This window comes from Podarcis bocagei (genome assembly GCF_964188305.1).
Source record: "Podarcis bocagei genome assembly, chromosome: 17".
In the NCBI taxonomy this organism is placed as follows: domain Eukaryota; kingdom Metazoa; phylum Chordata; class Lepidosauria; order Squamata; family Lacertidae; genus Podarcis; species Podarcis bocagei.
In genome coordinates this window covers 8379173-8396762 of record NC_138143.1, presented here as the reverse complement: position 1 = coordinate 8396762, position 17590 = coordinate 8379173, and the positions used below count along the sequence as shown (strand labels likewise).

Here is a 17590-nt window from a genome sequence, read left to right as displayed (position 1 = left end):
TGAGATGCCTTTAGTTCATTGTAAGTAGGAGAGAGTATTCTCTGAGCCTTGAAAGCAAAAAAAAGACTCTGTGCCAAGGCACCAGGCACATACTTTGGTCCTGGCAGGTATTATGTATGCAGAGAACTTCTGAGTTGTCAGGAAACATCCTTTTTATTTAAAAGGATTCCATCGTACAGTGGTACCTCGGGTTACATACGCTTCAGGTTACATACGCTTCAGGTTACAGACTAACCCAGAAATAGTGCTTCAGGTTAAGAACTTTGCTTCAGGATGAGAACAGAAATTGTGCTCCGGCAGCGTGGCAGCAGCAGGAGGCCCCATTAGCTAAAGTGGTGCTTCAGCTTAAGAACAGTTTCAGGTTAAGAACGGACCTCTGGAACGAATTAAGTACTTAACCTGAGGTACCACTGTATATGAATCCACTAATCTACTTTGACACAATATCAGAGCATTGTACCCCAGCATCCCTGTTAGATCTCCTAGATCATGTAATGTAACAGGGTGGGGTGGGGTGGAAAGCCAGATCTTGGGTGGATCTTGAATAATAAGTAGATGATGAAGAATTCTTCCCTCTCCTACTCCAACACCCTTCCAAGTCAATCAAGAAGAATGTCATCTATTTCTGTCTTGCTAATCGCCAGCCGTGCCTTGCTAGGGCAGTGTTTGGTACACAGTCGTCTTTAGAGTCCTAAGCTGATTAATATTCCTTGAAGAAGAGATGGGAAACCTCAGGGAGAAACTATTAGCAGAGAGATGGAACCTCAAAGCACCACTGGTTCCTTAGGCAAATAAAAGCAGCATTTTATTGCATATATATATATATATATATAATTAAATTTTCTGTTTTACAATTTAAAATACTCATTTAAACATCCTTAAAATATCAGTGAATTCTTCTCTTTCCATGGTTCATTTTGCATATCATAAAGCCCTAAATATTTTACATAAACTAAACCATTCAGTATTCCATTACAGTGGTACCTCTGGTTAAGAACTTAATTCGTTCTGGAGGTCTGTTCTTAACTTGAAACTGTTCTTCACCTGCAGCACCACTTTAGCTAATGGGGCCTCCTGCTGCCGCTGTGCCAGCGCTGCACGATTTCTGTTCTCATCCTGAAGCAAATTTCTTAACCCGAGGTAATATTTCTGGGTTAGTGGAGTCTGTAACCTGAAGCATCTGTAACATGAAGCGTATGTAACCTGAAGTGTATGTAACCCGAGGTACCACTGTATTACATCCATCAAAATTTATTTACACTGTTGAATTCATCTTAATGCTGCCAAGGTCTTCGAGTGTACACAATTCCCCCCCATTTATTCAATAAACATTTTCCAATCTTCTCTAAATGTATTTTAAGTCCGTAAGCTGAGCATATTCCATCAGCTTCAGTTGCCATCCTTCTTTGGTTGTGACCTCGCTCGTTTTCTGTTTTGGGGCTAACAAAACACGGGCGGCAGTAGTGGCATACATAAATAACCTTTTAGCCTAAATAACAGCATTTTATTGTCAAGCAATAAGAATTAGCAGCTGGCCGGCCAAGTGTTTAATTTGTAAGAAATGCTTTCCTTGCTTCATCTGTGGAATGGAAATTTGAGCAATTGTAAAAGCAGTTTGCAAATTAAGAGCGATAGGTAGGAAGTGGCACATGCATACGATGAAGGACATACTTGTTGGCAGTAGGTACTGAAATATGGGGGTGCAAGAAAGTCAGTGGGGTGTGAGGAAGAAGACTCAGCAGCCAATTACAGAAAAGTGAGAGGAAGGAGACTGCGAAAGGCTGGGAAGTAGGCGCACTACATTGGCTTGCCAGCAGGGGGCGCAACAGAACTAACCAGAAATGTTCTTACCCATCCTGCCAAAAGTGACAGCTGTTCAGATCTAACGCACATGTAATGAAGTGTTTTGTTGTGCTGGCTTTTATGGGCTGGGTTCTACCAACTTCGTGGATGACAATTTGCTGGAATACTAGAGAGCATGATACATTGCATTTACATCTCGTATTTTCTCCAAATAGTTTGTGGTTTTCCAGATCTTTTTGCATCAGGAAATGCCTTTTGCCGGATCATGCCCTTGGTTCCTCTAGTTCCTTATTGCCTGCACCGGCCATAGCTGTCAACTTACAGATTTGAAAATAAGGGACCAGCAGCCTTGAAAATAAGGGACCAGCAGCCAAAATAAGGGACCTGCAGCCTCACCTGTTCCAGGCACTCCAGTCTTCCTGTCCTCCTGCAGTCTGGTCAAACTCATGCTGGTAGCTTCAAGAACACTGACCAACCACCTTTGTAACCAGAGGTTCAACTGAATAGAATCTGAATCACATGCACCACAAGGCCTATGCAGCCTCAACTTAAGATGGCTCCCCGGCCTGGCTTTGCACTGCAAAGTTTGCAGCAGCACGTGCAACAAAATGGCATCCAGCATTCAAAAACCCCCTCAGCTTGCATTAACTAGCCACACACACACAGCCTCCCCCCCTCCCACAAGATCTCATTTCCTTTTCCCCCACCATGTGCCCCCGCTCCAGACAGACCTTTTCGCCAGCAAGGGTGAGTGGGTCGTCGATGAAGTATCCATCCGATTCCGATCCGAGCACTCAGCACAGGTATGTTCAACTTCTGAGCACCTCTGAGCCAAAGGCAGAAAGCCCAGCCAGCAGCCAAACGAAGCCTCAAGGAAAACCACCATCACCTCTCCGCTGGGAAGCGCTGAGCAAAGGCAAGTCCCCAGGGAACACAGCCGATTTGATCAGCACAAGGCATGCAAGCTCCACCCCCCAGTTGTTCTTAGACTTCTTATTGAGTGAGCAACACAGCCAAGCAACACAGTCGGAGCCTCCCTCCTCTCTGGCCGGCAGGGAGGGAGGGAGAGGAGCTGCTTCCTTTGAAATTTAAGGGACATGATTTAAGGGACATTTAAGGGACATCCATCAATAAGGGACAGCAGCGGTACATGGCGCTGGAATAAGGAACTGTCCCTTCAAATAAGGGACACTTGACAGCTATGGCACCGGCTGCCTGGCAGCATTCCCCAGGGTGTCTTTTTTTAAAAAAAGTTTTTATTTATACTTTTCAAGTTTATACATTTCATTAGTTTTACAATCAATTTAACACTTCAAAGTTTGATTTCCTTCCCCCTCTTTCTGCGGTTCCTTAAATTTATTTTTCAATATCTTCTGCACATCCAAATTCATTTAATTTGCTCATTTAATTATCTACTTTAAATATGTACTCTTATTATGATAATCCTGCCAATGTTTTTATATGTTTGCAATTTATTTGCAAATATTCAATAAACCATTTCCATTCTTTTATAAAATGTTTGTTATCATTCTTATTCTTCCAGTCAGTTTTGTCATTTCTGCATATTCCATAAGTTTCTGTATCCATTCTTCCTTTGCTGGGACTTAGGTAGCTCTGTCCTTATAATTCCCAAAGAAAAGGTTCTGGTTTGTTTTTTTACAAAAGTTATTTTGAACATCCTTTTCAGTTCATTGCATATCATTTCCCAGTGAGCTTTAACCTTACTACAAGACCACCACATATGATAAAAGAACCTTCTTTCTCTTTACATTTCCAACACTTATTTGATTTAGATTTATACATTTTGCCAGTTTACTAGGTGTTAGATACCAATGATATATCATTTAAATATAATTTTCTCTTAAACCATAACATGCTGTAAATTTTATATCCATATTCCACAGTCGTTCCCATGCTTCCATGTCTATACTGTGACTGATATCTAATGTATACATTAGCGGCTTAAAACACAGTGAGGTCATCCCCCCAATTTTGTGCTTCAAATCACATTTGCAGCGTTGCTGTGTGTGTGTGTGTGTGTGTGTGTGTGTGTGTGTGTGTGTAAGGATGTCTTCACTTGATGCGTATTACCCAAATTGTTTCCCAACACCTGAAACCCTCCCAACTCCTATTCAAGGAAGCTGTCAACCGCACAAGGGCAGAAGCTGTCTGAAGCGTACATAGCTCAGCTTAACCACGGCTTGCGTTTTCAAGTTGGATGGAAGCTCCTTTGAGGGAAAGTGCATCAAATAGGAGCATCATTTCTTGCATCGTAGAATTATAGCGTTGGAGGGGACCCAAAGAGATGTCTAGCCCAAGCCCCATAACGCAGGAATCCCTGGCAGATGGTCGTCCAGTGACAGACAGAGGCATTTCTCAAGAAACTACGGGATACCCTACCTGTCCGCAGACTTCCTCAACAGAGTGGTGCATGTTCTGGTTATCTCCCACTTGGACTGCTGCAATGCACTCTACATGGCGCTACCTTTGAAGGTGACCTGGAAACTGCAATTAATCCAGAATGTGGCAGCCAGACTGGTGACTGGGAGTGGCTGCCAAGACCACATAACACCGGTCCCGAAAGACCTACATTGGCTCCCAGTACGTTTCTGAGCACAATTCAAAGTGTTGGTGCTGACCTTTAAAGCCCTAAACGGCCTCGTTCCAGTATACCTGAAGGAGCCTCTCCACCCCCATCTGAGGTCCAGCGCTGAGGGCCTTCTGGCGGTTCCCTCACTGCGAGAAGCGAAGTTACAGGGAACCGGGCAGAGGGCCTTCTCGGTAGTGGCGTCCGTCCTGTCAGATGTCAAGGAAAGAAACAACTATCTGACGTTTAGAAGACATCTGAAGGCAGCCCTGTTTAGGGAAGCTTTTAATGTTTAATAGGTTTTTGTATTTTAGTGTTTTGTTGGAAGCCGCCCAGAGTGGTGGGGTATAAATTAATAATAATAATAATAATAATTATTATTATTATTATTATTATTATTATTATTATTATTGATTAACAGTCATATGTACTTGGCTTCAAACACCAGTGGCAGGAGCACATTGGGGCTGGAGTAAGCAGTAATGGATACATAGACTAATTGTCAGGCTGTGTATGAGAGAGAGGGAGAGGGAGAAAAACAGGCAGGTAACTAAACAAGGCAGCCCAGGAATGCTGGTAAATAATTCAGCCAGACAGCTGATAACGTCTCTGACCCAGGAAGGCGGAGGGGAGGAAGGTTTTCAAGGGCGCCAGGACCCGGAATCACTTTTGCCGGCTGTGGAGAAACTCTCTTCCCTTTGCCCAAGTCCGCCTGCCTCTCAGCTTTCCCTGAACTCAAACCGGCCTGACCAGCTTTCTTCTCCATCTCTGCCTCTGGACACACACGCACGCTGGGGATCGAAGCCAAACTGGGCCCTGCCAGGTTGGAGATGTGGAGAGATGCCTCCTCTTTGACTTTGCCGTTCGGGCTATGCAGAGGCATCTCTTTGTGCTTTTGATCTGAGCGGGGCAGAGGGGGGCTTGGAGGGCGCCCTCCCCACCCCGGGCACAAGCTTCACCCCCCCAGCCACAGCCGGAGGTCTCACCTGGAGGAGAGGCAGCTCACATTTGGGGCACTGGCTGCTGCAAAGGTAAGTGAAAAGAGCAGAGGGGTAAAAGCAGAGTAGCTGCGTTAGGGACGTAGGATTGTAGACTTGGAAGGGATGCCAGGGGGGTCATCTATTCCAACCCCCCACAATAAAGGAAAGGGCCTACAGTGCCAGTGCTGGCCTGCAGGCTTGGAGAGGGTGGCATAGTGCTGGACAAGGGGAAATGCTTTGACTGAAAGCAAAGCAAAACTCATAATAGCACACTACCGAGATTATTATTATTTTCCTCTTGAATTGGAACAGGGCCAAGGTAGCTCCCTTTTGCCATTTAAGAAATCTGGAAAGTGGTTTCTCAGACTGGCACCAATTTGGCTGCTTTTTAAATAGTTCTGCGGAAGAGGGGATTTTGGCAGGTGGTGCTTGCTTATTAGGTAAGGAGCAGAAAAGCTACATCTGCGGAGACTTCCAAACTCTCGCACGTTCCATCACCAGGGTTTCCCAAACATCGATCTCCAGCTGGTTTTGGACTACAATTCCTATCATCCCTGACCACTGGTCCTGCTATCTAGGGAAGAAGGGAGTTGTAGTGTAAAAACAGCTGGAGACCCAAGTCTGGGAAACCCTAATCTAGAGGAACACGGTCCCCCTTTCCCCATGCTTGCCAGGCCTACAGAATACTGTTTTGCGGAGGCAGAGGAAATAACAAACTCAGGTATGCAATGTGGGGCAAAGGGAAGGCCCTATAAGTTGCATCAAGATGTTTGCATGTGCAGGTAACTGTGGCTAGGAGCACTTGTGCCCATTTAAACCTCAGGTGCACCAGACCTTTCACCTGTACTTCTATGGGTAAAGGTAAAGGGACCCCTGACCATTAGGTCCAGTTGTGGCCGACTCTGGGGTTGCGGTGCTCATCTCGCTTTATTGGCCGAGGGAGCCAGCGTACAGCTTCCAGGTCATGTAGCCAGCATGACTGAGCCGCTTCTGGCGAACCAGAGCAGCGCACAGAAACGCCTTTTACCTTCCCGCGGGAGCGGTACCTATTTATCTACTTGCACTTTGACGTACTTTCAAACTGCTAGGTCGGCAGGAGCAGGGACTGAGCATCGGGAGCTCACCCCGTCGCGGGGATTTGAACCGCCGACCTTCTGATCGGCAAGTCCTAGGCTCTGTGGTTTAACCCACAGCACCACCCGCGTCCCATCATTTCTATGGGTACTTTACATAATGATAATAGGTTCCCTCAAGAAGCTGCTGTGCTGAAGGGAAAATCTGAAGGAAACCACAACAGCCTATAGGACACTGTCCCAATGTGACTGATTAAAAAAAAGGTCTTTGTACCCAGATTTGCAGGAATTTACAGGGAGCATACATAGGATGACTTACAGGGAATGAATTTCCCATTAAAATCCTTTAACCATCATGTCTCAGGCACAACTGTGCATGTTAAATAAAAACGTAGCAAAAAAACACGGGGCGACTTTCCTAACCTCAGGATTTGATTGTGGAGGAGGAGCGGAATCTGAACTGCCTACATTAACACCAAGATGTGTGTGCGCTTGATCCAGGTTAACACAGAATATAAAAGTCTGTGACCTTGTGATATATTACATTTTTATGATGCACGTTGGGAGCAGCTATAGCCTCAGGCTGGCTTTGGATTTATTTGGCTGCGCTTGGGAGAGGCAATTAGTTAGATTTTTGTTTCCAGCCTAATACAAGTGTTCTTTAGCCATGTTAATTTATTCCTAGCGCTTTATCTGCACTCTCTGAATTTTTCCAGATAGTAACGCTTCCTTTACATCATGTGATGCGAGAGCAGCAGTGGGTGAGAGAGCTGGCGGGCAGGGAGGGAAATCTCAGTTCTCGTTGCTGCTAGTCCAGATGAGCTGGTAGGATGAGCCCAGGAGGCAAGATGACTGTTGAGGCAAAACAACAGTTGTGTGTCGAGACCCCGCAGTAACCCCTTGTTGGGAAATAAACTCACACCAGGACACAGATACTGTATTTTTTGCACCATAGCACCCACTTTTTTCCTCCTAGAAAGTAAGGGGAAATGTCTGTGCGTGTTATGGAGCGAATACCTGCGGGTGGCGGGGGGATCTGCTGCAGTCGTGAGCAGAGGATCCATGGTTCCCCTTCCTTCCCTCCTCCGTGGTTACAAAGCATGGATCCACATGGATTCTCAGGATTTTTGCATTGGGCTACTCCAAACTCACTGTCAGATCACATGTCTGTGGCCACAGCATGAACCACAAAAATCATATATCCACTATTTCGTTTAGAATATTTTTTTTCTTGTTTTCCTCCTCTAAAAACTACGTGTGTGATGTCTGCCGGCTGGTTGTGATGTCTGCTGGCGGGCCAAGGGCCCTACCGGGCGACCCCCCTGGGCTACTTCAGCCATTGCCAGTCCCACCACGTCCTTGGCACACGGTTTCGCTGGACTTTGTAGTGGACTTACCCCCGTCTCGTGGCTGTACCTGCCTTCTAGTTTTCTCCGACCATTTCACTAAAATGGTGCACTGTGCCCCCTGCCCATCCGTACCCACAGCTAAGGAAACCGCTCAGTTGTACCTTCAGCATGTCTTCCGCCTGCATGGCCTACCTGAGCGTGTGGTGTCCGACCGGGGCGTTCAGTTCACATCCCGGTTCTGGCGAGCATTGCACCAGACTCTCGGGACAGAGGTCTGTCTCTCATCAGCCTACCACCCACAGACCGATGGCCAGAAGGAACGGGCGAACGCGGTGCTGGAGCAGTACCTCCGGTGTTACTGCAGCTACCAGCAGGATGACTGGGTCGACCACCTAGCATTGGCGGAGTTCGCCTACAACAACGCGGTGAATGCGTCCACCCAGCAGACCCCGTTCCAGGCCAGTTACGGTTATCATCCATGGCTGTTTCCAGATGTGCTGCCGGCATCTGCGGTCCCTGCGGTGACGGAGTGGCTTCAGGAGCTCCAGTCCCAGCAACAGCTATTGATGGAGCAACTGCGGCAGGCCAAGGAGGCGTACAAGGCCCAGGCCGACCGCCACCGCCAGGTGGGGCCGGAACTCCACGTCGGTGACCTGGTATGGCTCTCCACTCACCACCTCCACCCCTCTCGACCTTCGCGGAAGCTGGACACCCGTTTCACCAGCCTGTTTCCTATCGTGGACCAAGTCTCGCCTGTGGCATTCCGTCTCCAGTTGCCCGCGACCCTGAAGGTTCACCCGGTCTTCCACAGGTCCCTTCTGAGTCCGGTGGCCCCACCCGACGAGTTCCACCCGAACCGTCCCCGACCGCAGCCAGTTTTGGTTGAGGGGAACCTGAGTACGAGGTGGAACGCATTCTGGACTCCCGATACCGCAGGGGAAAGCTACAGTATCTCATAGACTGGAAGGGGTATGGACCGGAGGACCGTTCCTGGGAACCAGCAGCCAACGTCCACGCACCTGCCTCCGAGATTTCCATGCGGCGTACCCCAGCAAGCCGGGTCCAGACCCTCGATTGAGGGGGGGCCTGGGAGGGGGGATGGTGTGTGATGGCCTGGGAATCCGATTCAGAGGGTGAACCGGAGGAATCCCAGCCTGCACAGGAGTCCCCGCCTCCAGGACCGGTTGAACTGGGGCAGGGCCTTGATTCTGAGGTGCCTGCACCTGTGCCGGATCCTCAGGAGCAGGCACCAGGTGAATCCACTCTGGCTCCAGAGGTGGTTGAGGACTCAGTGCCTACAGGTGAGACTCCCCCTGGGCCCAGTAACCCTTCAGCCTCTCCTGAACTGCAGAGGCTCAGGGCAGAGAGCCGAAGGGAACTGGTTTCTCCCAGTAGGAGTGCTCACCTTAAGGCCAGGAAAGGCGGGTCTCCTAGGGGCTGGGACTGCCCCTGGCCTCAGAGAAGATAAAGGCCAGTCAGCCCGGTCCCAGGTTGCGGGAGCAACGTCGTTGTTGAGTACTTGTTCCTGCCCGGACCCAGACCTGACCCTCCAGTGTTCCTGTCCCCGCCCGGCTTCCTGCTTCGGACCTCGCCCCGCTCCTTGTGAACTGTTTCCAGGCTAGTGACCCAGGACCGGACTTTGACTACGCCAACAGTAACCTTCCCCCCGGGACCAGCACAACGTGCGTGTTATGGTCTGGTGCGTGTTATAGAGCGAAAAACACTGTATTAAGTTTATGTTATTGGGCAAATTTGTCCACAACTTTATTGAATTACAAAATGTGAGCGGTATTGGCTTAGGCATTGTTTGGACCCGACTATATCTGACTCCTAGGGACGCGGGTGGCGCTGTGGCTTAAACCACAGAGCCTAGGGCTTGCCAATCAGAAGGTCGGCAGTTCGAATCCCTGCGACGGGGTGAGCTCCCGTTGCTCTGGCCCTGCTCCTGCCAACCTAGCAGTTCGAAAGCACGTCAAAGCGCAAGTAGATAAATAGGTACCGCTCCGGCGGGAAGATAATGGCATTTCTGTGTGCTGCTCTGTTTCGCCAGAAGTGGCTTAGTCATACTGGCCACATGACCTGGAAGCTGTACGCCGGCTCCCTCGGCCAATAAAGCGAGATGAGCGCTGCAACCCCAGTCGGTCACGACTGGTCTAATGGTCGGGGTCCCTTTACCTTATATCTGACTCCTGCCTGCTGCGCAGGTAGTCCGGTAAGAGTAAACCACCGGTAGGGGGAGCCCTGTCGATGCAAACTAACTCAAGCTCCCCCTGGTGTTCCCCTGGTGGCTCCTGAACGCCGCAAAACACAGAAAGAACTGTTCCGGTTTGCAAACTATTTTTGGAAGCCAAACGTCCAATGGGGCTTCCGCGGCTTCCGAAAAACTGTGCTTTGGTTTCCAAACGTTTTGGAAGTCAAACGGACTTCCGGAACGGATTCCATTCGACTTCCAAGGTATGACTCCGTGTGTGTGTGTGTGTGAGAGAGAGAGAGAGAGAGAGAGAGAGCGCGCGCGGGAGAGAGAGAGAGAGAGGCAAGGCCTGCCATTGCAATGCTGCTCAGCATTACCTGCACTGATTGCATCATGGGTAGGCAAACTAAGGCCCGGGGTCCGGATCCAGCCCAATCGCCTTCTAAATCCGGCCCACGGACGGTCTGGGAATCAGCGTGTTTTTACACGAGTAGAATGTGTCCTTTTATTTAAAATGCATCTCTGGGTTATTTGTAGGGCATAGGAACAGTGGCGTAGCGTGGGGGGTGCAGGGGGGGCCAGCTGCACCGGGCGCAACATCTGGGGGTTAGGGTTAGGGGGCGCAAATCCACGGGTTAGGGGGCGCGAATTACTTGCCTTGCCCCGGGTGCTGACAACCCACACTATGCCACTGCATAGGAATTCATTCATCCCCCCCCCAAAAAATAGTCCGGCCCCCCACAAGGTCTGAGGGACAGCCCATGGCTCAAAAAGTTTGCTGACCCCTGGATTGTATGAACAGGGTCGGTGTCACTCTGTAAAAGATTTCCCCAGCCCTGAATATTGCAACAAGTGCTCTCTGCAACAATCCTCAGTAGGAGGATCAGCAATACCCGAGATCCCCTTTAAACATTACACAAATGGCATGGCTGCTTGCCACCAGCACATCATGCATCATTATAAAGCTTCCATTCTGTCCTATCATGCTCTTAAGGGCAGTTTGTGCGATTAAATATCGCACCCCATGAGATTTGTTGCCGTGCCTGACCACTTAGGAGGATGGAAACTTTGTGTCACTAGAGCAACGGAGGGAATAACCACAGGAAGATAAATAATCACAGTGTTGCTAAAACCAGGACTGAATTAAACGCTGGAAGCATGGCTGGCCCAGGCATTTTGGTTCCCCCAGTACTTCATTCCTGATGGAATATGGTATAATGAGATAAGAATCCAATGTCTCTGTTCAGACCAGGTCTCTCCATTGTTTTAAGTTTGGTAATGAGTTGCAATTCTTATCTCATTATACATGACTAAGCCATTTCTCACCTTCTCACCCCTTGCCTTTTCCTGTAAGACCTATTACAGTCGTTAAGAGTCGTCAACAGGCTCATCTCAGCTATCTGCCAATCTCCAATTCCCACCACCCTTCTGAGTAATACCCCTCCCCACCTTCTCACTATATAGAAGGATCTGGCAACTTCTGTTTCAGTGTATCTGAGGAAGTGTGCATGCACACGAAAGCTTATACCAAGAACTAACTTAGTTGGTCTTTAAGGTGCTACAGGAAGGAATTTTTTTATTTTTTCTTTTAGATAAGTTCATGAAGATACCAACAAAAGGTAAAGGGACCCCTGACCATTAGGTCCAGTCGTAGCCGACTCTGGGGTTGCGGCGCTCATCTCGCTTTAGTGGCCGAGGGAGCCAGCGTACAGCTTCCGGGTCGTGTGGCCAGCATGACTAAGCCACTTCTGGTGAACCAGAGCAGCGCATGGAAATGCCGTTTACCTTCCCTTTTGAACTGCTAGGTTGGCAGCAGCAGGGACCGAGCAATGGGAGCTCACCCCGTTGCGGGGATTCGAACCGCCAACCTTCTGATCAGCAAGTCCTAGGCTCTGTGGTTTAACCCACAGCGCCACCTGCGTCCCTAGTGGAGTTGTAGATAGATGTTAATGAAGTTGTAGACTGTTGATAGAACGTCCCAACATCCAGCTGCCGAGTGGAAAAATAATTACGCTAGGCCAGGGGGCCTCTTGGCGAGCAGTATTGCACCTCAGTTGCATCATTCACCCTCTGCTGCTTCTCAGGTATGTCCCAGGCACCCTTCAGTCTGGCCCACCTCCCTCAGTCATGGGCGCCCGCCCCCCCCCACTTCTCCAGCATCTATACATATGAGTGGTACCGTATTTTTCGCTCTATAAAACGCACCAGACCATAAGACGCACCTAGTTTTTGGAGGAGGAAAACAAGGAAAAAAATATTCTGAATCTCAGAAGCCAGAACAGCAAGAGGGATCGCTGCACAGTGAAAGCAGCAGTCCCTCTTGCTGTTCTGGCTCCTGGGATAGCTGCGCAGCCTGCATTCGCTCCATAAGACGCACACACATTTCCCCTTACTTTTTAGGAAGGAAAAAGTGAGTCTTATAGAGCAAAAAATACGGTAAGTCTCTGGACTTCTGATGTCAGACTTCCTGGATCCCAGCCAGGAACAGGATCTGACCATTAGTCCCTTTTGTCCTAACAAACAACTGTTAGCTCAGTTCCTTATTGGAAGGCTCTCAGCAAAGTGCTGACCTGCAGGACTCCGCAAAAAAGGAATTAATAAGCAACCCTATATTATTAAATCATCTATTCCCATCTAATTAATCATTTATTTGTCCATCAAAAAGAAAGCTGGCTATATAATAGTGTTTCCCAAACTTCTGGTAGCTGGGACACTTTTTTCTCTCTGAATCAAAGCGGGGGGGGGGTACTTCTTCACTTTTGCACCCATAAAGACTTATTAACAGAGTGTGAATTAGCTGCCTTCAGAGGAGCCCACCGCTGTGCTTCTGCATGTCTGTGTTCTGAGTGAGGCTTCTTTTTGGAGCTAGGCAAGCTCAAAGCAGTCATCGGTTTATTCTGTCTCAGCTAGAATGGGCTTTTTAAAAACCTGGAGTTTTTTTGTTGTTGCTCTGATCACTGCAATTTGCATTTCTGCACTGTACATTGTGATGCTGCTACTTTAGCACCTAGAGAGTCTTTCAATGGGCTGCCATGCAAATTTAATTCAATACTAAAGGTAAAGGTAAAGGGACCCCTGACCATTAGGTCCAGTCATGACCGACTCTGGGGTAGCAGTGCTCATCTCGCTTTATTGGCCGAGGGAGCCGGCATACAGCTTCTGGGTCATGTGGCCAGCATGACTAAGCCGCTTCTGGCGAACCAGAGCAGCACACGGAAACGCCGTTTAACTTCCTGCTGGAGTGGTACCTATTTATCTACTTGACTTGCACTTTGACGTGCTTTCGAACTGCTAGGTTGGCAGGAACAGGGACAGAGCAATGGGAGCTCACCCCGTCGCAGGGATTCGAACCGCTGACCTTCTGATCGGCAAGTCCTAGGCTCTGTGGTTTATCCCACAGTGCCAACCGCGTCCCGAATTCAATACTACTAATAGCAATAATATGGCATAATATATTATTAACGCAGCCTGTGCTGGGAATGGGTAGTACTGATGCACCTCTGTACTGACTGAATGCTTTCTGGTAGAAACTGACTGGAAAGAGGCGTCTCTAAAGCAGTGCATGGAAGCCTCTGGGCCTCCTCTGTGGGTGGGGCACCTCAGGTTCACAGGAGTCTTTAATTCTGGGCACCACAGTTCAAGAAGGACACTGACAAACTGGAACGTGTCCAGAGAACAGTAAGAGCTGTTTGACAGTGGAATTTGCTTCCAAGGAGTGTGGTGGAGTCTCCTTCTTTGGAGGTCTTTAAGCAGAGGCTTCACAACCATATGTCAGGAGTGCTCTGATGGTGTTTCCTGCTTGGCAGGGGGTTGGACTCAATGGCCCTTGTGGTCTCTTCCAACTCTATGATTCTATGAGGGCAACCAAAATGGTCAAAGGCCTGGAAACGATGCCTTATGAGGAACGGCTAAGGGAGCTGGGCATGTTTAGCCTGGAGAAGAGGAGGTTAAGGGGTGATATGATAGCCATGTTCAAATATATAAAAGGATGTCACATAGAGGAGGGAGAAAGGTTGTTTTCTGCTGCTCCAGAGAAGCGGACACGGAGCAATGGATCCAAACTACAAGAAAGAAGATTCCACCTAAACATTAGGAAGAACTTCCTGACAGTAAGAGCTGTTCGACAGTGGAATTTGCTGCCAAGGAGTGTGGTGGAGTCTCTTCCTTTGGAGGTCTTTAAGCAGAGGCTTGACAACCATATGTCAGGAGTGCTCTGATGGTGTTTCCTGCTTGGCAGGGGGTTGGACTCGATGGCCCTTGTGGTCTCTTCCAACTCTATGATTCTATGATTCTGTGATTCTAATTAGCGTATTTCTTGTGGCACACTGGCACAGCCTCCCACAGCACACTAATGTGCCATAGCTCACAGTTTCTGAATTACTGCTCTGCCCACCAGCTGAGGTCCATACCCTCCAACATTTATCCAATGAAAAGAAGGACGTCCCATTCCGTAATGATAATTTTACTGTTATACCCTACACATCTTACTGGTTTGCCCCAGCAATTCTGGGCAGCTTCCAGCATATATAAAAACATAATAATACATTTAACATTTTAAAAAAAATCTTCCCTGTACAGGATTGCCATCGGACGGCTTGGGGGTCGGATAACTCCACGCCCTCCAACATTTCTCCATTGAAAATAGGGATGTTCTGGGATCAAATCAGAAACCGGGATGGCTTCTCTAAATCAGGGACATCTCTGGAAAATAGGGACATTTGGAAGATCCGGAGGTCAGGGATTGGCCATGAGGAAGCTCATTATGGCTTGGCTCAGCACTGGTTGTTTGGTTAACCTAATAGGTATTGTTATGAACGTGGGTGGTCAGTCTGGATGAAATTATTATTATATTATTCTTATTATCAGTGCTTTCCCTCCCCCCAAAAATGAGGAGTCCTCTCATTTTGACTCAAGAAAATCACCATTTTATAGTTCAAATTGGGAAAAATAAATACAGTAAATGGACAAAAAGCCGCCTTCAAGGGTAGCAATGGAACTGACGATTCACCATGGTAAAGAAAAAACTAAAAATTATAAAATTTTAAGTTTCTTCTCCCATTAGATTCACAAAATGTTTAGGGGTATGCATACCCCTGCGTCCCCCCAGAAAAAGCACTGATTATTATTATTATTATTAAAATGCATGTAACGCCCTTCATCCAAAGATCACAGGAAGTTTACGGTATAAAAACACAGAAACACATAATATTTTAAAAAATGAAACAATCATCCCCCTCAATTTAAAAGGCCACAGATTGTGTAATTAGCCCAAGGCCTGGGAGAAGAGGAATGTTCACACTGGGCGTCTAAAGATCTGCAGTGAAGGTGCCAGGTGAGCCTTCTTGGGGAGTGCATTTCACAAATGGGGAGCCACTGCAGAAAAGGCCTGTTCTGATGTATATTTTGCTCTAGGAGGCTTAGTTTGGTCAGAATCGAGTATACACTTCCCAAGTTAATGCTAAATACATCACATCTGCTAAATGAGCCACCATAGCTGATGGAGGGCTGCGGAAATTTGTGTCCCAGGCTTTTTAGACTCATCTACCCATGTGGGACAAGTTGTGGTGCGGGTGGCACTGTGGTCTAAACCACAGAACCTAAGGCTTGCCTATCAGAAGGTTGGCGGTTCAAATCCCCATGACAGAGTGAGCTCCCATTGCTTGGTCCCTGCTCCTGCCCACCTAGCAGTTCGAAAGCACGTCAAAGTGCAAGTAGATAAATAGGTACCGCTCTGGCGGGAAGGTAAACAGTGTTTCCGTGCGCTGCTCTGGTTTGGCAGAAGCGGCTTAGTCATGCTGCCCACATGACCCGGAAGCTGTCTGTGGACAAACGCTGGCTCCCTCGGCCAGTAAAGTGAGATGAGCGCTGCAATGCCAGAGACATCCGCGACTGGACGTAACGGTCAGGGGTCCCTTTACCTTTACCTTTAACCATGTGCTATCTGAAACCAAAGGGGCGCATTGGTTGCCAGAGGCGACGCATATTGTATGCGGGTGGCGCTGTGGTCTAAACCATTCAGCCTCTTGGGCTTGCTGATCGGAAGGTCGGTGGTTCGAATCCCCATGGTGGGGTGAGCTCCCGTTGCTCTGTGCCAGCTCCTGCCAACCTAGCAGTTCGAAAGCACGCCAGTGCAAGTATTGAAATAGGTACTGCTTTGGCGGGAAGGTAAATTGCGTTTCCGTGCACTCTGACATCCATCACAGTGTTCTGTTGCGCCAGAAGCAGTTTAGTCCTTCTGGCCACATGATCTGGAAAGCTGTCAGCGGACAAACGCCGGCTCCCTCGGTCTGAAAGCGAGATGAGCGCCACAACCCCAGAGTCGCCTTTGACTAGACTGAACCGTCCAGGGGTCCTTTACCTTTATCTTTTTATATTGGCATTACAGTCAGCTCTCCTCCCCCCCCCCATTGTTACGTACTTAAGTGTGATTGACAATTACAATGTGCTGTATTAGGTGTGTCCTTAAAAGACTGCTTTGAAGCTGTAGCTAGCGCACGTCGTGGCTGCCCACTTCCTTTTGCTTGCGAGTATGAAATGAACATGCCGCCACCGGCTGCTTCTTAGCTTCCGGGCCTAGTTCAAAGCACCGGCGGTTAGCCTTAAAGACCTTTACAGCCTGCGTATGTTGTACCAGAGGCTGCCTTATCACTTATAAACTCTTTAGGGGAGGTGAAATCCTGCCCAAGATTCTGTCTCCTGCCAACACATGGAGCAGGGCTGCGGAGGCAGTGCAAGACCGTGACTCACTTCCTAAGTTGTCCCGACAGAGTTGGACTTGCATCTTCTTTCCAAGGCTTTACTCTGCAGGTGCGTGTTGTATCTTTAGGGTATTATCATCCGTGATCCATGTTAATATGCTTGCAGGTTTGATCCCTGTATGGGCCAGCTGAGTGTTCATTCATTGCAGAGGGTCAGAACAGATGATCCTCAGGATCAGTGCTTTATTTTTTTAAAAAAATGTTTAGGGGTACTCTCATTTTGACTCGAGAAAATCACCATTTTATAGTTTGACTCGGGGGAAATAAATGCAGTAAATGGACAAAAGGCCGCTATTGGGGGTAGCAAAACAACTGATGATTCACCTTGCTGGAGAAGAAACTTAAAAAAAAATATTTTTAAAAAAGTTTTTTCTCCCGTTAGATTCACAAAATGTTTAGGGGTACGTGTACCCCTCCGCCCCCCCCAGGAAAAAAAGCAGTGCTCTGGATCCCTCCCAATTCTGTGATTCGATGTAGCAATTGCATAGTTTCATTTGTATCTAGGTATGATTTTATCCAGTGCTTTTTTTTTCCTTTAAAAAATGTTTAGGGGTACTCTCCTTTTGGCTCAAGAAAATAACCATTTCGTAGCTCAAATCGGGGGGAATCAATACAGTAAATGGGCAAAAGTACAAAGATTCACAAAGTGTTTAGGGGCATGCGTACCCTGTGTGTGCCCCTCCAGAAAAAAGCACTGATTTTATCAAGAAATGCTAAGCTGCTTTGAAGTTGAATGTGGGGCAAATGACCGGGTGTCACTGACCCCTGTCTCCTTGTGGGAAGGTGTGTCACAATAATTCATTGCATTAGGATTTCCACACCTCCAGCTCCCTGCAGGTATAGGCAGTG

At 48.0% G+C, this 17590-nt stretch overlaps 2 protein-coding genes across 4 annotated transcripts in view; one reads left to right on the top strand and one right to left on the bottom strand.

The window, feature by feature from the left end:
* RLN3 (relaxin 3) overlaps positions 1–17590 on the bottom strand; it is a 157893-nt gene that overhangs the window by 63793 nt on the left and 76510 nt on the right. The window lies entirely within an intron of this gene.
* Positions 5020–17590, top strand: part of PALM3 (paralemmin 3) — a 43395-nt gene continuing 30824 nt past the window's right edge. For 2 of the 3 annotated variants that reach the window (XR_014003260.1, XM_081175848.1), the window contains exon 1: positions 5020–5421. The gene's annotated coding sequence lies outside the window, so the exon portion shown is untranslated. Of the gene's footprint in view, positions 5422–16488; positions 16791–17590 lie in introns of those variants that run through there. The other variant, XM_081175849.1, reaches the window with a different exon arrangement.